We start from the raw sequence: 26,800 nt of genomic DNA, 5'->3' as shown, positions 1-26,800 counted from the left end.
ATTTAATATTGTGTTAGCTGAAGTCAAATCTATTAGTGACAATATTCCGTCATATATTCTTTATAGAGATAATACTCATTAATTTTTTCTGTCCTTTTTCTTATTAATGATTTAGTAAAGATGATTTATTAATGAATGGCAATATCGTGTCCGTGGGTTTTCTAAAGATTCTCCTGTTTTCTTCCTTTTTTTTATATATTTCATCAATTCTTTATAATTACCCACTTTTAGTAATTATCTGTGTACTTTAGCCTAGAGGATGTAAACGTGTAACGTAAAACTAAATATTTCATTTGAAGTAAGTTTCATTACGTCATAAAATTAAAAATTAAAATTAAAATTAGTGTTTGTCCTGTACAAACTTCTAAAAAACAATGAAAATTAAAATTAGTCTTCGTCTTTTACAATCTTCTATAAATGGATTATCAAAGGAATTCGAAGCTTAATTCTTCCCTCTCTCTCTTACTCCTTAACTTAGTCTTAGAACATTCCCTATAATCTTGTATAGATGCTTTATCAATAGACAATAACAAGCAAGCATAAAGTTCCAACACGCTTTAAAAAAAAAAGAAAAAAAAGATAAATTAATTAATCACATAAAATTAAAGTGTAAATGAAAAAGAGGACAATAAAAGCACAAGAAACAAATGAAAAACACCATTTACTCAATCATCACAAAATAATATTTTATTTACAAATATATACTTAGGTATATTTATACTTTTCTTTCTTTCTTTCTTTCTATTTTCACAAACCTAAAATAATTTGACATTTCTCTTTCACTTCTTTTTTCTTCTTCTTCTTCTTTCACCCTTGATTCTTGTATACCTTTCTTATTCCACTTCTTCTTCAGCCGAGCATACCCGTTCCATTTCAGACCTAAAATCTCTTTCTCTTTCACTTCCCCCCCCCCAACTGCCACTTTCTCTTTTTTTTTGTGGGTATGTAATAATGTTTCATTGACATGTGTACCATTGTGTTTCATTCATAATTTGCACATATGTCCCATTTTTTCCTCTTTTCATTATACGAACATGCATTCGTTAAATAATAATATCTTCTTTCACCGCGCTTTAGGATTTTGTCTTTAAAATAGTCTTCAATCGTAAATGGATCTTCACAAGGTCTGGCTCCTTGAGCTCTCATTTTTTATTAGCACATAGATATATCCTCTTTAGAATGTGTCCTGTGAAGAAAAAAGAAACAAACGTTACTAAAATGATCACGAATTTCTTTTGCTGAAAGAAAAGCAAGTAATTATTAATCTTATCACACACATACATCACGAATTTGTTTTCAAGAAGAAGGAAAACAGTTATTGATGTTATCTCATAAAAGAAAGATATAAAACTTACTCATATAAGCCAGATGCGTCCACTGATTAACCTGATGAACCACTCCCTATATTCCTAATGGAAATTCAAATCGTTCCCACAATGCAACGAAAGTGATTCGGCGACACTACCGGCTAGAATTGTAACTAACTGCATCGTCTGCTACTGGCAGTAGCTGAGTGTATCATTGGCTAATTCTATCAGACTTAAGTGGTCTGAATGATTTGATTCGTTCTTGCTTTTAGTAGTTCGTAGTACCCAACTTCCTTGAGTGGCGGAGCCACAGTCTCCACTCATGTATCTTAATTTCAGCGGGAAGAGCAGCTGAAACCTCTCATATTATATTATTACTCTCATATTATATTATGATTATTATATTATCACCGTCTTCTGTTCAGTTCTTCTGCCATCCAGGTTTGAGCGTATCAAAATTCTGCGTAAATTTCTTCTTCAATTGTTGTAGTTACTGCTTTAAGTTGAGAAGGCAGAAGATTAACGTGTCATCATCTCTCTTAAAACATATCCTGTTTTAAATAAGTCCTGTAAAAAAAAAAAAGAATCAAACGTTATTTTACATGATGGACATGAATTTGTTTTACCTTAAAGAAATAAGTAATTATTAATCTTATCACACACATCCAAGAAAACGAAAAACAGTTATTGATCTTTTTATCGGAAAGAAAGATATAAGACTTCTGATTTTGTTTGTTCCGTAGATACAGAATTTGGAATGAAAACTGAGGTCTCTCACTTAAAAAATCAGAGTTGGGTCCCACATAGTGATGGGTAAATTCCCGGGAAGATTCCCAAAATGGGAATTTATCCGGGAATTTATGTACAATCAGATAGAAAATTGCATTCTGTTTCTATATTATGATTTCAAAGTTGAACTAATTTTTATATCACAGCACATTATTAGTGTTGTCCACAGAGGATTCTTTAAAATGTATATTCTGAACGGTACTAAGTTACTTTATTATATTTAGAGAGTACGCATAAATATATATTTATTTACAATATGTTCTATCAATTAATTATGTGTGAAAAAATTAATACTTTTAAACCACTAAACAGTTTAAATTTATATGTAAGTGGAATTGATCAACTTGACTTTATTACTGATATTATAAACACATTAAATTTATAAATATTATAAACCATTTAGATTGGGTAAATGCTAGAAGATACATGTCTCACCAATTTATCAGCATTTGCGCATAAAGATTTATGTTCACAAAATTTTCAAGATCCTTACTTATCTTTATATTTTAGCACGTAACATTGTCATACACGACCTATCATTCTACCTAAGTTATTTCTCAAAATTTCATACGTTAATTCACATTTAAAAGAAGTCCGAGTACCTCTTCAGAAATTCGAGTCAAAGAGAAGAGACAGACCGACGTCTATTACTAATGGTGGTTCAGGGTTTATTACTAATACTTCATCTCTATTTCTACATAATTCTAAATTTCTTTACAAAATGGTTCCTTTTCGTCATTTGCAAATTAGTACTTTGCTAATTTTGGTTGTTCTTTAGCATTGGGGGCCAGCTTTTGCACCTATTATTTTGTGATATTCTATTCCGATGCGGTTGTTTTATGGTTTCATACGTTAAATTACATTACTAACATCAAATTCAGACAGCATTGCAGAGCAAGCGTTAGCGAATGAAGGCGGGTTAGAACCCCGCATGGCACGTTGTTTTCTATCTTCATTACCAACAATTCACTTTCTTTTCTCACGTAAATCACTTCTACTTACCTTTCCGTTTTGTATAAATCCCCTACTGCCCTAAAAAAAATTGTGTTGGATACTTTCTTGACTACAACATCACTATCAACTCATTTCTTCCGTAAATCATCCTACTTTTTGCTAGTTTTGGCCTCCCAATACTAAACAAATTACCTTACTTTTTAGTGCAAATGGAAATGGAACTTAAAAATCATATTATTAGTTATATAAAGTACCGTAAAATAATTTTAATTTTTTTAACCTCCAAATTCTTTAAAACCTAGAAGTAAATCATAATATATTAAAATAAAGTAATTAGTCATATGGTTCTTATAATTTGGAAGATAGAGTAGAGAAATGGAAATAAATTCCTTCTCTTGAATTTATAGGCCAGGAAAAAAAACGGGAATATTCCCATTTTTAAATTCCTTCCCACCGGAAATATTCCCACTGCCCATCACTAGTCCCACACAGGGACGCACACATTTTGACATGCATGGGCTTCTGATAGCTCTGTTGATATACTGCAACTTTTGTATCTTCGAAATTTTCAGCAAAACGCATTCTAACCGAGGTATTTAGCCATATATATATATATATATATATATATATATATATATATATATATATATATATCGGGTGTTGCAAAATAAGTGTTACAACTCTTGGGAGGTGAATCCTCCGACTGAGACAAGAAAAAAAGTTCTCTTGAACTTTCGGCTATCGGACATAGTTTCAGATCTACAAGGTGCCGAAAGCGTGGGAAAATGACTTTCGGACGCCAATAGTTCGGAAACTATCCAACGTAAAGAGGGCGGGTAAAAAATTCACTGAAGAAGTCATACCTGCTCTATTGAATTTTGCATGTTTCACAATCCTACCATGCACGCGCAAGGGATTCCCCAAAGGAACGTAGGGAGTCCCGGATAATCTACTAATTGAAAGTTGGTCTAAATGAATATGAATTGATGGGGTTTCTACCAGGTAATAAAAATTCGTTTGTATTAAGTCGATATCTGGAACAAATACAAAATGGCGGACACTTTCATGCCCGTTGTGTGTGGTTGCATAATCGCCAGGTACGGATGCTGGCCAACAGTGAAGTTCTGAGTATTAAGTCTAGCGAATTTGTACTCAAATGCTCTAGAAAGACATCTGGAGTGTCGGTAGACCACAATAGATGAAGCAGGGTGATTCACATGTGTGGAAACAAGTAACGAAAAATGGCCAGAAATGCACTCATACTCAGTAAACGTGAGTTCAAAGCGTCGGAAATGTAAGGATTAGCGTCAAGAACATGAAAGTCAATTCACCAATAATATTCCCTCAAACCGACGCAATATGCTGTACACGGTTGCATACCAATACGGATGCAACAACTGAGGACAAGTTGAAATTGTGCAAGGGGACTCACTAAGAAATTGGGTAAATTAAATGAATGTCTCTAGTAGGATCACATGATCGATATTGAAATGCGGACAATTTGTGTGTTGATATCGATATGTAGCTAATGGACAAATGTCAACATGTCCCACTACTGCTGCTACTGCTGGGACACCGTCTCACATGCGAAAACTAGGAAAATAACGTTGTACATTCTGCTATTACATCTGGTGCATTTTTTGGTAGAACGTAACTAGAACAAAATTGTATCAATGTCCCACTTTGTTTGGGATATTGTCCCACAGTCGACAAATATAAAAAAACAAACCTCTTAATCCATGTTTCAAATTGTGATAGAGCGTGAAAATAACAAACTTGTATCATGTCTCACGTCTTCTGGGACATATGGCGTACTCGATATCAAAATATCTCCAGAAATATGCATCTTACACACAGTACACATGCCAAGACAAAGACAAAAACGAACCAATTTGGCACATGTAACAATACAGCTGGAACACCATACATATGTAAAAATAAAACGACATGAGAAATAGGAAGAAACGTCTTAAAGCTCTGATTGTTTACAACTGTGCAGTAGGAGTAACAAAATGTAACACACAAGCATGTCGGGAGGATGTACAACAGCGCTTACCAAACAAAGTGGGTACTCCTCAAAGAAATGTATACAGAGAAAGTCAGGCTCCCTCGAGCCTCAGGGCTAGAGCGCTCGCTTTCGCTCGCGTAGTCGCAGTTTCCAATCCTACCGGGATCCCACGGCCTCAGATTCAAGACCCGAGTAGTTATTTTCCTATTTTTCGCACCTGGGGCGGTGTCCCAGCAGTAGTGGCACATGTTGACATTTCTCCACTAGCTACATATCGATATCAACACACAAATTGTCCGCATTTCAATATCGATCATGTGATCCCACTAGAGACATTCATTTAATTTACCCAATTTCTTAGTGAGTCCCCTTGCACAATTTCAACTTGTCCTCAGTTGTTGCATCCTTATTGGTATGCAACCGTGCACAGCATATTGCGTCGGTTTGAGGGAATATTATTGGTGAATTGACTTTCATGTTCTTGACGCTAATCCTTACATTTCCGACGCTTTGAACTCACGTTTACTGAGTATGAGTGCATTTCTGGCCATTTTTCGTTACGTGTTTCCATACATGTGAATCACCCTGCTCCATCTGTTGTGGTCTACCGACACTCCAGATGTCTTTCTAGAGCATTTGAGTACAAATTCGCTAGACTTAATACTCAGAACTTCACTGTTGGCCAGCATCCGTACCTGGCGATTATGCAACCACACACAACGGGCATGAAAGTGTCCGCCATTTTGTATTTGTTCCAGATATCGACTTAATACAAACGAATTCTTATTACCTGGTAGAAACCCCACCAATTCATATCCATTTAGACCAACTTTCAATTAGCAGATTATCCGGGACTCCCTACGTTCCTTTGGGGAATCCCTTGCGCGTGCATGGTAGGATTGTGAAACATGCAAAATTCAATAGAGCAGGTATGACTTCTTCAGTGAATTTTTTACCCGCCCTCTTCACGTTGGATAGTTTCCGAACTATTGGCGTCCGAAAGTCATTTTCCCACGCTTTCGGCACCTTGTAGATCTGAAACTATGTCCGATAGCCGAAAGTTCAAGAGAACTTTTTTTCTTGTCTCAGTTGGAGGATTCACCTCCCAAGAGTTGTAACACTTATTTTGCAACACCCGATATATATATATATATATATATATATATATATATATATATATATATATATATATATATTCTTGAATGTATAGGTTACATAGGTAACAAATGTTGAAGGAAATGATATATAGTATAGGGTGACAACCGTCCCGTAAAAACGGGATTGTCTCGTTTTTTCACTACCATTCCCGGTGTCCCGAAAAATTCTCCCGGGACATCAAAATGTCCCGTATTTACGTACATTGGGTACAAAAAGACCTTTTCAATCGCTAAAATTTTCTAATTTATATTATTATTTTCTAAGCTATGTGATTGGAATATGGAATATGTCTGTAATTATATTGGAATATGGTAATTACTGAGCAACGTCATTACGATATTTCTGATATTGGATGTGGTGGCTGCACTGTTTTCCCTCCTAGGCCTCCCAAATCTGCAGACGACAGTGCAAAGGGCTGAAAGTCTTGTGAAGAACAAATGTAACCTGTTTTTACTCTCTGTTTCGGGCGATGGAAGATTGAGGCGCTGTCATCAGTAGAGTACAGTGTTTCCGTGATTTGACTAAGATGTAACATACTGTCATTTACGAAAGGGGAACAAAAGTATAGAACTAAGAAAGTGAAAGTGAAAAGAAAACTAGTTGTAAGTGAAATAATGTTTAAAAGGAAGAAAATGCAAATAAAAGGAGTTGGAATGCGATGCTGAGAGTAATTCTAATTCCTGTCGGTGACAGATTTGATCGCTCCAGCCGCAAACTCGATACATGAATTTAACATTGTTGTTGCCTATCTTTCCGTAGAATAATATTATCCTCGGTGAGAGCAGTGTTGCTAATTTGGAGGAAAAGTCGCTAAATCTAGGGGATTAGCATTCCAGGATAGCGACAAAAAATAATTTTTCCGATTAGCGACTTAATGGTGATTTTGGAATGACGACTTGGCGACTTATTTACAAATCTAGCGACTTATGTACTGCGAACAACTTATCATAAAATAAGTACTATTAACTCGAATCAGTTCAGATATATATGTTTATTTTCCTTTTGCTTATTTGAATCAGTGCAGATGTTGACAAACTGGGAAAGTACATAACATTTATCTCTATATTCCCGCTTTGATTGCTGTTATCTCTTACCTTCTAACGGGGACCAACTCCAGCTTTCAGTGTCCTTTAGTTTGCAGAGCTTCCGTTTAGAAGCACAAATATTTCATTAACAATAGCAAACAGATAATCTGTAGAAGCGTGAGCAGAAGTGAATCAAGATTTTTCCTTGACCTTGAATTTTGTTCGTTTTTCTAAACTTATTTTTGATTTCGTTAAAGCGAAATTGATCATAAAGATATATATATATATATATATATATATATATATATATATATATATATATATATATATATATATATATATATATATATATATATATATATATATATATATATATATAAGTGAAATTATTGTTAGTTATATATGATATATATGAGCAGGGTCGGATCTAGGATTTTCTGAAGGGGAATGCACCAGTACATTTGAATTCAGTTGGATTTTTTAAAATGCCTTTAGGCATCTGTAGTGTCAGTGAGGAAATGCCCTGGAAATGCTAAGAATTAGGCTATTTGAGAATGCGTTTTCGAAGCGTTACCCCCCTCCCCCGTAGCGAACGCGACCAAAGTGGCTATTTGGTAATTTTACTTCCTCCAGAGCTATAAATCATACTGCGAACCAGTCAGGGTTTCCAGGTCTTTTTTGCCAGGTCCAGGTCTATAATAGCAGAGTTCTAACACTCTGCACAAAGCATCTTCCAAGCAGCTGTTTCTTGCTAAAATCCCCTTGCCTAGCAACACGTCTTTTCTTTTTTCCTACCTTTAGACATCTTTTAAACAGCAGGCTGTCTATTGTTCCGAAACTCATCAAATACGCTCGAGCTGACGTTTTCTTCGCGTTTTTATTGCTTTCGCGTTTGTGAATAGCCACCCACATTTAAATACATGGTCAACGTATTCCAAGCGTATGCGTGAGTAATAAATACGCGTGGAGAACGCTTATGATTAGTCACAGGTTAAGTGTCTGTTCTCGGTAAATGGTTTTCTTTCGACTTTTAGAAAACTGACTTAAACTATCGATTTTGCAGAACTTCCCTTTGTTTTATGCCCAAACGGAAACATGACAGCAGATTTTTTGGAAAGTGTTGCTATTTCCTTTTGATACCTTCCCACTTTAGTTAGTGTATATTTACAACGAAGGGGGGTGCATGTGTACCTTTGCAGCCCCTAAATCTGGCCCTGTATATGAGTCTTTCATATACGTATTTCTATGAGTCTTTCATATGAGTCTTTCTTGAATTGATCACGTACTTTATACACACACACACACACACACACACACACACACATATATATATATATATATATATATATATATATATATATATATATATATATATATATATAATAAAAAAGGCAAAAATCCACGAAAAATTTTTTAGTGACTTTTCACTCAAAATTGGAGTCACTTCATCTCCTATTTAGCGACTTTTTGTATCAACTTGTTGACAACACTGGGTGAGAGTGAGTCAAACTTCAAATCAAATAGGATGTGTTGCGGTTGTCTTTATTGTGAAAACGAATTGTTTACTCTGTTGCGTTCCGTAGTATCTGCTTAACAATGCCTAAGCGTGTATGCAAGTTTAAGGAGGAGTATTCAATGAAGGCTTTGACAATGAAACCGAGTGCACAGTTTGCAGCAGTATTTTTAGTGAAACATAGGAATAGACTGAGTGCCCCAAGTTGCAGAATGTCTGTTAACAATTATTCTATAAAATAAGAGTAAGATAAAGAAAGAAAAATGAGAGCTGCTAAGCTAACTCAGACCTATCAATCGCCCTGACAGAACAAAGTAATCGACCCTGATAACTGGTGTTTTAGCTTCATTTAGTTTGCAAACTAACATCGAAGAGAGAAATAAATTCCCTTTTTATGGCATTTCAACAGATGCGAGTAATCATAGAGCTATCAAAATCTTTCCCTTTTTAATTCAGCTTTTTGACATAAACCAAGGGGTAAAGCCAAAGTTGCTTCCTTGCCCTGTGAAACGTCAGACGAGATATCTACTGTAGATTTCTGCTTGAATTGTATTGATGAGTTTAAATTAAATAAAAACAGTTGCATTGCGTTTTGTGGTGACAATACAAACAAAAATTTTGGTGGTTTGAATAGTCAGGAAAAATATAATATGTTTACAAAATTGAAAGCTAATTTACATGGAAATATGGGGTTGTCCTGCACATGTCTTACATAGGATAACTTCATAGGTACAGCTGCTGATAGATTAAGTTGTGACATAGAAAGTATTATCAAACTCTTCTCTTATTTCTCTGTATACACGGTACGAACAAAGAGGCCAAAAGAATTTTGTGATGTGGTTGATGTTAAATTTGGAACTATTTTGTCACATTCCAAAATTCGTTGCTTTTCTTTTATGCCTGCAGTAGAACGAATTTTAGAACTGCTTAATGCTTTAAAGAATTCTTTCTAAGCGAGGAGAAAGCTCCAAAGATTTTGCTTACGTTTCTAAATAATACTTTAAGTGAAGCATACCTATGATTTTATCCATAGCCAGCTTAGTACTTTCCAGCACGGAATTAAGAAAATTGAAGGAAGTACAAGAAGTGTTATGGAGGTCAATGATGTATTGGGAGGCATGCTTAAAAGCTATGTCTAAAAGAAAACAGGAATAGTTTTTATTATTTATGTATAAAATCCGTTCTTAAAAGGAATGAAATTACGCAACAAGTCAAAATCAACTTCAAAACTGAAGCTAATGAGTTTTATGAAATCTGCATTCAATATTTAAAGAAATGTGCATCGTTCTCTACTTTTTCAATATTCAAATGGATGCTGTTGAAGGACATTCCCAGTTGGGAACATGTTGAAGATAGTGTTGCTTACATCAAAGAAAAAGGTATTAAAGTAAATGATTCTTTGCTTGTCGATCAAATGGCTTCGTTGAAGAATTTTGTTAGTAATAATATCAAAGAATGGAGCGAGTAAGATAAGAAAATAAACAGTCCAGTGCCACGAGAAGTGAGTTCGTTTTTTCAAAACCTATACTAGGTCGGAACAACACTCCCAGTTTTTAAAGATATGCCAATATGTGTTTGAGATCCCTGCCCATAATGGCAATAGACCCTACCGGAAGAATATTTTCACTCATAAACTTTCAATGAACACACGAAAGAAACAGGATTCTTCAATTAGCAATTCTTCAATTACTACGAGCAATTCGTATACAATTTAAAAATGGACTGTTGTAACTTTTATAACTTTGTATTAGAAAAGAAAGAAGTTTCAAAGATGGCTATCACAACAGCTAAGTATTCTCATGAATATACCTCATGTAACTCATTTTTATAATTGAGAAATGTTTCATATCTTTTTAGTAATGTTTTCAAATATTTCATTGTTTTATTATGTAATTAATTCTACTACCTTGTAAATAGGCAGGGAAAATGAACTAAATGGTTATGTAACAGAGACTCCATCTCAAAATTATATCTTCAAACAACATCAAAAGCGTGATTCAAATGAGAAATCACAAAATTAAAAAAAAAAAAATTTAAAGGATGACAAGTATAAGAATGTTTTATATTAGAATTTAAATAATTAATATCTATAACAATTAGGTAGCACCTTACAGGTGTTTAAGAAGAGAAAGAAAGGCAATTATGATTTTATCTTACTAAAACGTAGATGTCCAAATTGCTGAAAATCTCTTAATACACAGATGTGCACCACACTTAGTGATGTGAGGTGGAAAATTTTCCGCTATATTTTTCCGGAAAACTTTCCCTTCTAAAAAAATATCAGTAATCAAGTAACAATTCCTCAGCAATCATAAAATTGGTTGAATTCGTGTACAGGAATGTAAAAATGTGAAAGATCGTTTAAAGAATCTGAAAATTTTCATGGCTCAGACAATTTTCGGCACTATGTAAGAACAAGTTAAACCGTTTTTCATGAATCGAAATATTTTCTCCTATATGGAAAAATTGAAGAACTTTTCATGAGTCGGAAAATTTTCATCATTTTGATGCAAAAAGTAAAACAACTTCTTGTGAATCGGAAAGTTTTATTGCTCTGTAGAAACAAGTGAAAGGATTTTTTATAGATCGGAAAATTTTCATCACGATGTAGAAACAAGCGGAAAAAAAAACTTTTCATAAGCCGGATAATTTTGGATATTATGTATAGTGATGTTAGGTGGAAAATTTTCCACTATATTTAACTGCACATTCAGCTACAAAATTGAATTTCTGTAGAGGAAAGTTAGTCAACAGCAAATTATAATTTTGCAATTAGCTTTCGGGAATCGGAAAATTTTCTAATATTTCAAGTTGGGAAGTAAATTTTACACAGTGTTTCTCTCTCTCTCTTCATCTGCGAGCTCCTTCGTTGCTAAGCAGTTAGCACACGCTCCTTTAGCATGGAATACCTGGCTTCAATTCCCAGCGGGAGCTCATGTAGTTCGGATTTCACGTTAATCAGTTGGTCCCGTCTTATATAGTCTCGCTGCTGAAAGGACGTTAAACTTATAATCAACTCCTCTCTCTCTCTCTCTCTCTCTCTCTCTCTCTCTCTCTCCCTTTCTCTCTCTCTCTGTGGGTGTGTGTATGTAAAATGCAGAGAACATGAGTTCGTAGGGTACAAATATCCCATTCTATTATTAAAAATTTCAATTTATTAAAAGCCATTAATGTTTTCCGATTCATAGAAACATACTCCACTTATTCCTACATCGTTGTTTAGCCGTAAAATTTATTGGTAATAAATATTATCTTTGAAAAGTTTCATGAAGTAAAAATCTAACGATTCTTCATTTCAAGAATGTTTCAAAAACTTCAATGCGTCCTTCCCTCAGAATCCACCTTTAATCTTACAATATTAGATTTCGTCAGTTTAATACGCATAAGACGGTTTTCTCATAGCTTTACTACTTTTATCGATTTACATTCTGCAACATTTATAAATAAGTAGATATAATAGAGAGAGAGAAAGAAAGAGAGAGACAGAGACAGAGAGAGAAACACTATGTAAATTTTTACTTCCCAACTTGAAATATTAGAAAATTTTCTGGTTCCCGAAATCTAATTGGAAATCTAATCTATAATTTGTTGCTGTCTAATTTTCCTCAATAGAAATTGTATATCTCAATGTGCAGTTAAATATAGTGGAAAATTTTTCACCTAACATCACTATACATAATATCCAAAACTCTCCGGATTATGAAAAGCGTTTTCACTTGTTTCTACATCGTGATGAAAATTTTCCGATTCAGGAAATTTCCTTACATTTGTTTCTACAGAGCAATAAAACTTTCCGATTCACAAAAAGTTGTTTTATTTTTTGCTTCAAAATGATGAAAATTTTCCGACTCATAAAAAGTTCTTCAATTTTTCCATACAAGACACAAAATATTTCGATTTATGAAACATTGTTTCACTTGATCCTACATAGGCCTAGTACTGACAATTGTGTGAGCCATGAAAATTTTCAGATTCTTTAAACGATCTTTCATTTTTTAACATTTTTATACATGATTTCAATCAATTTTATGAATATTGAGGTACTGTTACTTGATCACTGATATTTATTAAGGATTGAAAATTTTCCTGAAAAATATAGAAGAAAATTTTCCACCTCACATCAAGGCTAGCAACGATGTAGGAACACATGGAGTATGTTTTTATGAATCGGAAAATTTTCCGTTTCAAAATTTTCCGGAAAATTTTCATCACTGTTACTCTATTTAACGTAACGTGTGACATCAAATAAAAGCGTCACATGAAATTTCAACATATGTCATATCGTCATATCACTAAATTAGTTTGCCCTCTTATTTTAATGATTCACAGTACACTTGCCCTCAGTGATATGACGAAGCATTCTCCTATCTGAGAAAAGTAACTTACGAAATTTCACAAGCCTGAACATAATCTTAAAACGTTCTGTACATCCTTGAATGGGTGTCCTAACAAAAGACATTACGAAGAATCAGTTCGCGAATTACACGAACAAAGAAAAAATTCAATCATCGCCTATAAAGTAAAACGCAAACGAAATCGAAGGACAAATACATTCAATTACGAAATCAAAAGTAAGACGTTACCAAACAGAGTTTAAGGGTGCTCAGCAAAATACGATATCTACAGAAATACAAGGGTAAACAAATCGTCTATCACATATACAATAAAACGTAAACGAAATCGAAGAACAATATGATGAATTACGAAAAAGTAAAACGTACACAAATCAAAGAGAACTGATTATGAAGAGGTTTCTCAGCAAACACATGACCTTTCATTGTGAATCGAACCCTACTTTTCACATCCTCATATAGTCCCATAGCTGTTGGAAAGTTATAACACTGACTCATTTACTTGTTCACATATTACGTATTTGATAAGTATGTCAAAATACCTTCTTCAGCGATTCTTATTTAACAAAACAAACTCAACCTCCATCACACAGAGCTCAACGTTTTTACGTTTACATTGTCTTTCAATTTCATAGTTAGTGATTGCATCAACTACGATCGCTCGTATGTGTGTGTGTGTGTGTGTGAAGAGGTTTAGACGTTCGGAGACTTGTAGATGAATTAAATAATATTCTATTATTATTATTATTATTATTATTATTATTATTATTATTATTATTATTATTATTATTATTATTATTATTATTATTATTATTATTATTATTGCTATTATTAAGTATTCTGTCTTTTAGCATATCATGGTCTGTGATCTTTTTAAGGCTTTCGCTTGGGGCACTCGGCCGAAAATGTAAAAAGCTTTTTCTTAAGACATCCTGTATGAGTTTTCTTCATTTCAATCAGACGAATACCAGAATGGTCCCCAACATATACTCATCTGGGTTTTTCATGTCAAAGGCACTTACGCAAACAACTTAGCCACGAGGGAGCACAGTGTACTACTTTATAACAACAATTTCTACAGAAATTAACAAAATATATCGCACTGATTTGAAAGATGCAATCATTAACACTACATACTGTTCTATGGTCCGACCCCAAGCGCACTGACAGAGCGCTTACCTTTGGTGCGTGGATCACTGATGCAAGCCCCGGTCAAGTAAGTTTGTGATGAACAACATTGTGTCAGTGGGTTTTCTCTTGGGTACTCCCGTATTTTTTCTTTCATTTTATCAATTCTTACAGCATTAATTTGCTTTATCGTAGTCTCCCTTAGTCTGATGAGCATATTCGCGGATGTTAATCTGTAAGATTTCATTTCTAAGCAGAGAGAGAGAGAGAGAGAATATGTGAACGCCTCAATAAACATATAGGGACTAAAAAATATTTCAAATCGACTAATTTTACAAAAGCAACCGTAAAACCTTAAGCCAGCGTGATAGTCTATCTGTTTTCTTCGGATCTAGTTCATCCTTAATTTTTATTAATTTTAAGACCAAAAATCAAGTGAAACTCAAATGCCACGTACACTTTACTGTATAAAAAATCGAACATTTTCTACGAAACGTTTACCAACAGGCACGTAAGCATTTCGGGAGGGGACCCAAAGCTTTTAAGGGGTGAAATTTGGTATGAGGATAAATTATATTAAAATATGTGAAACCATATCTAAAAGTAGATTAAATTTACAGAGAAAGAAGCAATTTAGGGGTTAAGTCTAAATCGGAAAGACCCTGCGTATGTCCCTGGTCGGATTTACCTATTTAACTCGATAGATTGAAACCCCGAAATAATAGTAAGCTATTTCTACAAATTAAAGGAGTGCATATTTCAAGTTTTACTCAAATTAAAGACATTTTATGAGATTTATCATATCATAGATGATCGGACATTGAACAGATATAATCTACTCAAATGTCAATCCATTCAAATCACTGTAGCATCGTTAACGATCACTTCAATAAATATAGCACAGTGTTTTGACATATATCGTTGTATTGAAGTTTTTCCAGGACAGTAAATAAAGTTTTTAGATGACTAAATAATCCAATTTCAAATTCGACACAGCTTCAATGAAACGCTATATCCCTTTAGTAAGTAACCAAAATGGAGTCTAACACACCTCTTTACTCAAAGTCAAACTTCATGAAGTTCCGGAAAAAAACTAACTTTAAAAATTTACCCATTAAACGCTTCGGCCACAGACACACCTAGCAACAGCCACAATTCACACAAGAATTTTCCCACACCGGGACGAAGGCATGGGCTCCTACTTTTGGAAGTTGCCTGTAGCTTCACAATGAGAAAGAAAGTTCACTGTTTTGCTGAATAATTATAGAACTTCAGTTTGTTACAACATACACTGTCAGTTCAAATGCCCGTTTTTCGTACGTGAATAGTAGGTTTATGAAAAACATTTGAACCACCTCCTTCTTCCTTTAGGATTCACTTTATAGTGAAAGTATAATGACAAAAATCCTTAAGATACTTAATTTTCAGCATAAAGTTTGAAATTCCTACCGAGTTTAGAATACACCATTTAATCAATATGGCATTTACTACAAGAACTATTTCCCACACATCATTTTAAACAACAAAATGCCTTCTCATTTATGAACACGGAGTGGGAAAATAAGACATATTAGAAATTTCCTCCAGCCCCGATACAGATAGGATTTTCAGAATCAATGGAACATCCCAAAAACTATGAATTCGACACTAATCTTGGTCATTCTGGACATTTCATTTTTTAATATTTCCCATCTCCTTCATGCTCATGGTGGCTGAATTGTGACTTCGGAAATGTAACTGTTCATCTCTGCGACAACAAAAACAACGCATCCAAAAATAACATTGGTTGTTTTAAAATATTCTTATATGTAATCCCTTTCTAGCTCCTTCTGTAGAAGTGTAAGGGATGTCTTACCTACACAGTATTCTTTTCCACACTATAGGCCATATGTGTGAAATTTTAGTTGAAATTGCTTCTGGCGTTCGAGAGTCATGATACATACATACACGCAGTTATTTTTTAAGGAGATTGGTTTCAAAACTTTTTTATATATATTTAACCTATCATTTACATTGTCCGGGAGACAAAATTGTCTGATGAACTATTTGATACATCACCATTAATTTTGGCTACTATATACAGAATCAAAAATTAGGAACTGAGTTCGCTGGTGGAAGTAATATTCAAACAAAAAGTGTTATAAGCCAACAATTTCCGATTTTTACGTTGACAAATGTAGAGCTAAACGCCCATTGATAGAGAAATACTATTTTCAGTAGTCGATTACGTGCCCAAAAATATATATTTATCACCATCCTTAATTCTCTACTAAAACGGAAGTGATGGAAATCAACTACAACTTTCGATTTCAACATTGATCTATATAGAGCAGGGAACACGGCTACACAGTGGTAGAACACCTACCTCTGGTATGTGGTATCTAGTTCGATCCCCGTTCAAGTAAGTTTGAGTCGGGCAACATCGTGTCCGTTGGTTTTCTCGGAGTACCCCGGTCTAGTTCAACATTATCATTCCAGTAATCCTTCCTTCATGACTTTCTTGCCTCTACTTCAACATTATCATTCCAAAAATCCTTACTTCATGACTTTCTTGCCTCTACTTCAATTTTATCAATCCAGCAATCCTTCCTTCATGACTTTCTAGCTTCTACTTCAACATTATCATTTCAGAAATCCTTCCTTCATGACTTTCTTGCCTCTACTTCAACATTATCATTCCAGAAATCCTTCCTTCATGATTTTCTTGCCTCTACTTCAACATTATCATCCCAGAAATCATTCCTTCGTGACTTTTTTGCCTCTACTTCAACATTATCATTCCAGAAATCCTTCCTTCATGACTTTCTTGCCTCTACTTCAACATTATCATTCCAGCAAACCTTTCTTCATGACTTTCTTGCCTCTACTTCACAATATTATCATTCCAGCAATCCTTACTTCATGACTTTCTTGCCTTAATCATCCATTCACTTTAGCCTAAAAGGAATAACCGTGGGATATAAATAGGAAAGATTCAATTTTTTTTCTGTATAGAGCAAAAATGAGAAAAGATAGCGAGAGAAACGGTTTTTTGGGAATCAATTTAACATTCTAAGAGAGACCTCCCTTGTGGCTAAGCGGTTAGTGTACGCGCGTTTGGCGTGGGAGACCCAGGTTTGATTCCCGGTGGGAGCTTATATGATCCGGATTCCACGGTAAGCCGTAGATCTACGTTTCATATAGCCTCGCTGCTAAAAGGGATCCTAAACTAAAAATCAAATTCAAACATTCTAAGAATGGGCACAATCTTTTCTCCTTACCCTCTATTCAAATCGGAAGTGGCAGAAATAAGCTATTTCCGGTTTTAATATTGATCATAATAGAGTTAAAATAGGGCAAGAGGTTTCCTTGAATGAATTAAGTGTCCGAAGAACATATTCCATCTACATTCAAATTTCTCTACTAAATCCGAAACTGGCATAAATCTACTACCACTTGTTTCAATATTGAGAAAATGTCACATACAGCTCACAGATGACGAGAAGAACCCTAGCAGAAGTAGTGTGACGTAGGTATGGACTCGCCCACTTTTCGCACGGGGGTTTCAAATGACACTACGGAATAGCACACATATAACTTTACCCACAGTGGCAGACGACATCTAAGTATAGACCACACCTCAGAAATCGAAAATGGACTTAACCGTGTCGTTGACCTTTTCCCGCTGCCCCTGTTTTAGGGTTCATCTCGTCATCTGTGAGCTGTACATACAAACCAAACTCTTTCGTGTGCTGTACACGTGGCACTGCAACTTAACAAAGTTAAATAGAAGATAAAAGCAAATTAAATTGCTCATAAGTATGTAAAGAAGTAATAATTTAACATGATGATGTTTCATAAATAAATCTAGTGTGCGTATATATATGTTCTTAACAAAACGGTCAAGTATTTGTTATATACGTATATATGTTACACATGACTTTTATGTTAACTCTATATGTTTCTCTATCTTCTTCCCATTTTGATTCACCTCTTTCCCTTTAGGATTCTCTTTCGCACTTGCGTTCTTTCGTGTTTGTGTTTGCTTGAGTGCACCCCAGACATCCTGAACATTTTTAATCATTTTACCTCTCCTTCGCTGCCGTGTCGTGACAAAACGCTGTAACTTTGGCGGAGAAGTTTTGCGAAAATGAGCCGTAAAGTTTTCATTCGAAAATGTGATCTGTATCGTGTAGAAATAGTATATCTTGACTTTGAAAACACGTGGTTACATGTAATGTTACGTAAATGCATGTTGTGTGATTAAATTTGGTGAAAATTAATTGGTTGACCATTATTGCCTAGTTACACTGGTTCTACACGATACAGATCATATTTTCGGATGAAAACTTTAAGGCTCATTTTCGCAAAACTTCTCCGCCAAAGTTACAGCGTTTTGTCACGACACGGCAGTTCGTTCCTTCTTTCATTTTCTCTCTTTATCTCAAAACTCTTACCCACATTTTCGCGCTCTTTTTCACCCCCTCTCCCTCAACCATTTCCTCCGCGCACACACACACACACATACACACGCACACACAGCGGAAACCACTTTCTTCATAATGGAAAGAGCTATTGCTTCCTTAATGAGATAACGATCTGTTAACTTCAAAGATCGACCTTCAGAGGGCACCACTTACACATTATCAGAAACACCATCAGACAAGGAAACAAAACCGTGGGAATAAAACAAAAAAAAAAAAAAAAGATGAAACAAAAGAGCATTACATGAACTATCATGAAATGAATTAGTGAAACAGACGAAGAAAGGGTGTTGAAGTATATGTAATTAGCCATGACCACAATGAAACTTATGAATGTTAATTACAAAGAAGAAGGGGAAAAAACTTCGAATTTTAAGTGGCAACTTCACTTTGACCTATACCCTTTAATATTGTGAACAAAATATGCTTTTTGCGTAGGTGATATTTCTTTCTTAATTATATGAAACCGATTTGTGTGTGTGTGTGTTTAGCTTATTTTCGGTATATGATTATACTTGTTGTAACTTTAATCGAAAGGTTTCTCCTGATTATCACAAGCCAGTGACGACGCCTACTTTAATTTCTTTGGGGAAGAGTAGACGGGCAGAAACTTTTGGAAGCAGCTTTTTTTTAGTACACTGAAAAAATAGTAGTTTTATACGACGTACCTACCTACTTTACAATACAACATGTCTGTGAGAAGGTACTCGGTAGAACAGGGCCACTAGCGCCCTTATCCCTCTTCTAGCGTTGTCACTGTCACAAAATGACAATTTCTGAGGACGAAATACTCTTATTGGCAGAATAAATAAAAATTGTATTATGTGAAGCTTCTCTTTGTGCAGCCGACAAAACTGTTCCCTGTTGGCGAAAGAATCTTGGCTGTTTGCAAAACAGTGATGGAATGAGTTATGAGTCAGTAACTCACTTGGGTCACATTTGTTCTGCTTATATATATTTAAATATCCCCTATTAATTGCATTCAATTTATCACTAAGAACAAACACTTTCTAAGACAAATGGAAATCAACCTCAATTTGCTTAATTCTGAAGTCCAACAATAGTCAAGATATTACCAATAGTCAAAACGGTCATCGGTTTGGGTCTCAATTCTCAGAGCCGGTGGCCCAGTCAGACCTGGTGTCCCAAACAAATCCGGTGATCTAGTCAGACTGATGACGCAGATAGATCCGATGATCAGTTAGACATGAAGACATGATACAAACAGACGGTGTCCCAAATAGATGCGGTGATCCATTCAGACATGATGACGCAGACAGACCCGGTGTCCCAGTCAGATCCGGTGACCCAGTCAAACCGATGACACAGATGAACCCGGTGTCCCAAACACATCCGGTGATCTAGTCAGAAATGATGACGCAGACAGATCCAGTGTCCCAAATAGATCCGGTGACCTAGTCAGACTCGATGACACAGACAGATTCAGTGACCCAGTCAGATACAGCAACCCAGAAGCAACAGAAATATTACCTCTACAACATTACACTTTAACTTGTGCGGATCTCTACTCATCTTTAACTGGAAATATACGAGTATATGGCCATATGTTTTTTTTTTTAATATAAGGTAAATTGGCCACCTTAATCTGACTAATTTCGTCCCAAAATAATAAGGTTAAGATATAAGTCTTAAATAAAATAAATGCTGTGTTTCATTAAAATCGGAGAATTTTTACAACTACAGGGCGTCCATAAAGTCCTGCATTAAAGTAAAACTTGGAAACTACGTAATGTATTAACAAATAGTTTTTGGTGTACTTACAGAAAGGTTCAAAGTTTTGTTTCAGCTAGTTAAGGTTCATCGCCAAACATCCAATTGTGCACCATTCATGTCCAAACAATCTTGTAGTCTTTTTGGGAAACCAAGAATTGAGTGTTGGCGATGCTCGTCTGGAATGTTCAAAATCAATCAGTTATTTCCTTCTTCAGACCGTGCAGATTAGCTGCCTTCTGCGAATACACCGTTGTCTTCACGTGTCCCCACAAGCAGTAATCACAAAGCGACAAATCTGGTGATCTCGCAGGCCAAGATGTGGGTCCTCTTCGGTCAATTCATCTCTCTTTAAATTCTTCGTTAAGAAACTGTCGAACGTGAAGGGTATAGTGCGGCAGTGTCCCATCCTGTTGCATGTGGACCTCATTAAGGATGCCTAACCTAGTAAGTTCTGGCAAAAGGAATGTCTGTAGCATGTTCAGATAATTGTTACCATTTACCGTCTCTTTCTCAAAGAAAAAAGGGGCCGATAATGTGGTCCATTGAAACAGTACACCACACATTGACTTTGTAAGTGTTTAAATTACACTACATTCTTGAGCATTCATAGCTCCTCGTGGATTTTCAAGAGAAGTTCAGTTCTTTGAAATACATGACTGAACAACCTAGACACCCAATATAGCATTTATTATGTTTATTGTAATAATAATAAAGTTATGCAATATCCATCAACAATAACACAATCATCACACAAGAAAATATAAGTTATATGCACTGGACCCCAGGGTGTGGATTCGATATATTTTGTTGCACAGAATCCAAATTTCGAAATCCCAGGAAGATCGACCGAGTCAATTTTTTTGTTATGGGCGAGAATCTTGAGTGGTTTTGGATTCCATACACTTAACGTAACTATACAAAAAAAAAAAAAAAGTTCTGTGCAGAGGACCCCAGAGTTTGGATTCGATAATTTTGTTAACAAAATCCAACTTTCGAAACCCCAGGGCGATTGACCGCGTCTCAATTTTGTTTTATGGGCGAAAACTATGTGTCCTCCCTATTGGAAATCGATCAAATTTTTCACCCGTAAAAGAAATTGAGAGTCTTGGATTTTGAAATTTGAATTCTGTGTAACAAAATACATCGAAACCATACTTTGTGGTTCGATGCACAGAACTTTTATTTGTGTATGTGACTGTGTAATTGTTCTACATGTACTATTATGGACACTACAATCTGTATATTTACGAATTCATGTTTCTATCAGTCTTTTGTCTCCTTGGAAAAATCTTTGGTCATTTCTGACTGTATTATGTAATCGCTATGTAAGAACTTTCGAAAATTTCTTTAAAGTTTAGCGTCTTTTTCCAGCAACGAGACTATATAAGACGTGGAGCTACGGATTAAGGTGGAATCGAAATCACCGTAATACGTTCAAATTTGTAACATTTTCCAATGAGAATCGAACCCACATTCATCAAAGGTGCACACGTTAACCACTATACCAGCAGAGAGAGAGCTGTTTCGAAAATTTTGTTAGCAGTTCATTTAAAGAAACTGTTCTTGCTATTGTTGCAAGTCATTGAATGGATTTTAATTACGTGAAAAAAAATAATTATTAGAAAATAAACTTATTGTTTTAGTTTTACGTTGCTGTACCTTTGCCGAAAGGTGTCGCTTGCACAATTGCGCAATACAATTTGAATTTTACAACCCTATCCATCTGCCTACAGGGTAAGTTGAAGCCAACGGGACTCACTAATATACTGAATATATACGCAGATAGAGTTTAGTGGCAAATTTAGACATCTTGCGGCCCTAGGCAATTTATGGCCGCTCACCCGCTACTACACCATCACGTGATTAGCTGTCCACCAATAAAATTGATCCAGATGTTGACTTTTTTTTCTTTTCCGGCCCTAGGCAGTTTGCCTTGTTTGCAGGAAATCTAATGCTGATGGAGGGAATAATGGAAATATCTACAGAGTGGCCCAAAATAGGTATACACCCCTGCATTTATCAAGTATAACATTGCAGCTTATAGGGTTATTTACTTCGGCTGTTCCGACCTTAAGGTATAAGTAAAAAGACATTAAGAACAAATAATAAAGAAACTAAATGATGGATAACAATAAGAAATGGTATAAAAAGCAATGAGTTGATCAATACCGGACTGTATACCTACTTTTGGGCCACTATATTCTTTTCTTCGTGCTGCATGTTGTGATGTTCTGCAGACAATGGCACACTTGAGCATAAGTATTTTAAAGAATAAAGAGTAGGCCTAATACTCTGAAGTGAGAGACGCCAGGCAGTTGCTCGGCTTGCCCTGTGAATCGCTGATGATCCCTGATAATTCATAGATATGTTTTGCGTTTTGAATATTGTTTACTATATATATATATATATATATATATATATATATATATATATATATATATATATATATATATATATATATAGATAGATAGATAGATAGATAGATAGATAGATAGATAGATAGATAGATATGTGTATGTGTGTGTGTGTAGTGTTATGTGTTTGCCCTGCACGCTTCGCCACTGGTACCATTTTCTGTTTCAATATTGGTCTCTATAAGAGGACAAATCCGTAAGAGATAGCAAGAGAAGGCTTTCTAATATGGATCTAGCGCCCCAAAACAAGTTTCAGCTGGAAAATGGTGAAAATATCTGATCTTATCCATCTATTAAACGTATGTTATTTCCAGTTTCAGTATTGAATTATCATAGTTTGGAAGTCTACCATAGGTTCACAATATGAAACGAAACTCTATTATTATTATTATTATTATTATTATTATTATTATTATTATTATTATTATTATTAATATTATTATTATTATTATTATCATTATTATTATTATTATTATTATTATTATTATTATTATTATTATTATTATTATTATTATTATTATTATTACAGTATTATTATTATTATTATTATTATTATTATTATTATTATTATTATTATTATTATTATTATTATTATTATTTACTAGTTGAATATACCCGTTCTTCGCATGGGGACTGTACCTAGGTATTTGGAAGTCAACGTCTGTGGGAGTTCGCTCAGCTGCGTTATGGTCAGTCGTTGCCTCGAGCATTCAAAACCGGTGAATTATCATCATTGCGAATGTTTTTTGGGGGGAGATTCTTTATTTTTTAATTTGGAAGAAAAACAGGGAAAAAGAGGGAAAGGAGACGCAAAAACAAAACAAGGGACTTGGACAAAACAACAACAACAAAAAATAACTTTACCTGTTTACTTGACTCTTGTCTAATTTCTTATATTATATGTTTGTTCTGTGTGTTTTATTGTCTGCTTGTTTTGTGTTGTGTATGTAGTTTACCTCATGGTCATCTTCTTTTCTTCTTCAGGTTTTCACCCCTTTCTCTTGTTTCTCCCTATGTTTCTCTCCTGTGTATTCTAATTTCTATTCATTTCACTTTTTACACTAGTCTTTCACATGTGTGTCTTTTCACTTATTTTACACTAGCACTGCACTAATTCTGTTTTTACACCAACACTTACTATTTCTAAGTTTAAAAAATCCCTGACCTACACTAAGAAAAAACTAAATTTTCAGAGGAAACACACATTTGACATTTGTATCGAAGTTCTTTCCGCATTTCACTACAGTGCAACTCGGTTCTTGCATTTCCATGTGATCAGTTTTGTATTTCTACAACGATGCTACTAGTGTTCTCAGTTACGTGACTGTGCCTATTCGCAGTCCCGTATATGCTGGCTTCAGGTTCAGGGCCCACTCAGAGCACTTATTGCGGGCCCTGGTCCGTTGTGTCCTTCCGACCGCATTCCCCGACTGGGACCGTTGTCAATTTGTGTTGGCAATGCGAAAGACACATTCCTGTCCTCGGTGTGATCCAGAGGTTGTTTTTCCAGAAGTCCTTTCTCCGGTCCGAGGACTTCCACATGCATTCTTCCCCTTACATTTTTTCTATCTATATTCTTTTCTAAAAATTTTTCTTCTTAATTCAGAATATGCATTTGCTAGATTCTTCAATATTAGGCCCTTTTTAGACGTTATGATAAATCATCAAGGTAGAGATACATTTCAGAAATCATCATGTCTAATGTTTAGTTTATTTCATGATATCTCTCTTGCATATGATACTATGCGATAAGTTGGACATGGTCAACTTATCGAATGCAAGCCAGGTATAGCCCCCCGTAAAGAAACAAAGCAATGAATAGGTCACCGCTTCCAACCCTTCTTCGCTGCCAGCTTCTTGGAAGGAAAGCAGAAAAAACAGGTTTTGCTAAAAACTGGCTTATACCTGTCGTCCTGTGATCTGTTCTGTTGACAAAAAGGAAAGAAATATCTTTTCCCCATTTTCTGTTCATGAAATGCGAATAGTCTTTCAAACTACGAAAGCTACAACAAATTAGCCGTTCGATTTGGTTTGCTTTGATTTATGAAATTTAACCTCGGCTAAAGCAAAGGTAGATCCATAGTTTAAAATGAGATAAAACCGACTAGCACCGAGAATTGAAACCTAGACCACATACATCAGAAGCGGCACGTCCTTGATTGAAACTTTTGTCCATGTCTTCGAAACAAGTCATTATAAACCTAAAATTAAATACAGTATTTGTAATAATTCTTCCATATAAATTTATTGGGGACCAGAGATGGTCAACACATCAACCATGGTCTACTAGTCTACAAGTAATTGTGAGAGGTAGCCCACGGTGGTCTGTCTTACTCTTTGTATCAATCAAGCATACCTATCTCGATGGACTGATTGCTAGTTTCTGATAACAAATGAACGTTTCTGAGAAAATAAAAATGAATTAATTAGTTTTTTAAATATTTAAATAATCTTAATTTTATGGTTCGTATTTACTTTTTTTTTTTTTTACTGTTCATTACGGCCTCATTATTAGTCTATATTATAATCAGTAGATCGCTAGTGATTTCAGAAATGAAATGTAGCGCTTAAACTTAAGAAAGGTTAGCCACCCTTGTTGTAGACCTATTCAATATTGTTTTATTTTTCAGTTCTTACTTTGGTTTGTCAATCGAGCGTTTTAGTGCTTACCTCCTGTTATTGCTGAACGGGATTAAAACGCAAAATCAACTCAACTCAACTCAATTCCGAATTCAGAAATTGTATATAGATACTTCATAACTAGAATTTCGAATTTTGAATATATATATGCTTCATACTTATTTCACTTCTATATAAATTGTATTTTAATTTACAATGTCAGATTGAAATATTTTAAATAAAGGCGAGCTCTTTAACCAATAGTAACCATTAGGCTAGACAGGTTTATCTTCTTCCAAGAACACTTCAGATTATTATAATATAAACTATGGGTGTTCTAAAAATGGTGCCCAGCAACATTATTGGAACTAAGATGTAAAAAGGAGAGAAACATTTTCTTATGAAATTATTATTTACAACAACGAGACTATTAGTAGTGAGAGATTATAACTACTACACCAACACGAGTTACTGGTGAAGAAAATGTAATCAAATGTACAACAATCACACAATTTTGCTCGTATAGGTACAAAAAAAAAAAAAAAAAAAAAAAAAGAATTTGTAAGTTACGAGGAATTCGACTCAAGTTCTGCTGATTATTTCACTTATCTGCAACATAAATCAATAAATAATAGTTATCGGAAAAGAAACAGAATTTTGAAAACAAACATGAAACATAACGATGTTTTTATTGATATTTTTTTCTACAACACTAGTACAGATTGTTACAGCCCAAGTGAGGACTGAAGTCTTAGTGAGACTCTGCTAGTCAAAATACTAGCATATACGGACATCATTAAATGAAACCGGAGTTCAAGTGAGAGCTTAGAAGCAGGGACAAGTTAGAGATAGTTTCTAATGAGGGACAAGTTAGAGATAGTTCCTTTTCCAGAAACTCTTTCTGGTTAGAAACTCTCTTAATGAGGAGAGTGAAATACAAATGAGAAATTAGCTACTCTTAAATGTTCTCTTCCTATGGCAAAAGACTGTATGAAATTGTTCTGAAAGTAAGTTTCGTCATTTGTTTTGAACGAGAAGATGGTACACCAGGTGACATAAGCAATCGCCATTAAAACACACACACACACACACAACCGTTGCTGGTTCAACAACGGAATGAGCGTCAGCGGAGGTGGAATGACGCATGAGGGAAACGTTGAAGAATAGAGAGTAGCAGCAGACTGGCGTACCCGAGGTTATTCGAGTACAAATCTTGATGGCAGACGGGCGTGTGCTGACCCTGCTAACAACGTGGTCGCCAATGGAAGTGCGTGCTGTTATCTGGTATGAGTGGGCACACGGGACTAGTGTGTCTGTCATCCATGAACGCCTACAG

At 34.9% G+C, this 26,800-nt stretch overlaps 1 long non-coding RNA gene across 1 annotated transcript in view; it reads right to left on the bottom strand.

Moving 5' to 3' along the window:
- Nucleotides 1–672: 672 nt before the first annotated feature.
- The window catches only part of LOC145664073 (uncharacterized), a 249,632-nt gene continuing 223,504 nt past the window's right edge, over nt 673–26,800 (bottom strand). The window contains exons 3-4 of the long non-coding RNA XR_014127323.1: nt 1,356–1,874; nt 673–1,186 (exon numbers count right to left, since the gene is read on the bottom strand). This is a non-coding gene — a long non-coding RNA (uncharacterized LOC145664073). The remainder of the gene's footprint in view (nt 1,187–1,355; nt 1,875–26,800) is intronic.

Source organism: Thermobia domestica, chromosome 11 (assembly GCF_964235325.1).
Source record: "Thermobia domestica chromosome 11, izTheDome1.hap1.1, whole genome shotgun sequence".
NCBI classification, from domain to species: Eukaryota; Metazoa; Arthropoda; class Insecta; order Zygentoma; family Lepismatidae; genus Thermobia; species Thermobia domestica.
Note: the sequence above shows the minus strand (reverse complement) of the source record. Positions and strands in the feature narration are given on the sequence as shown.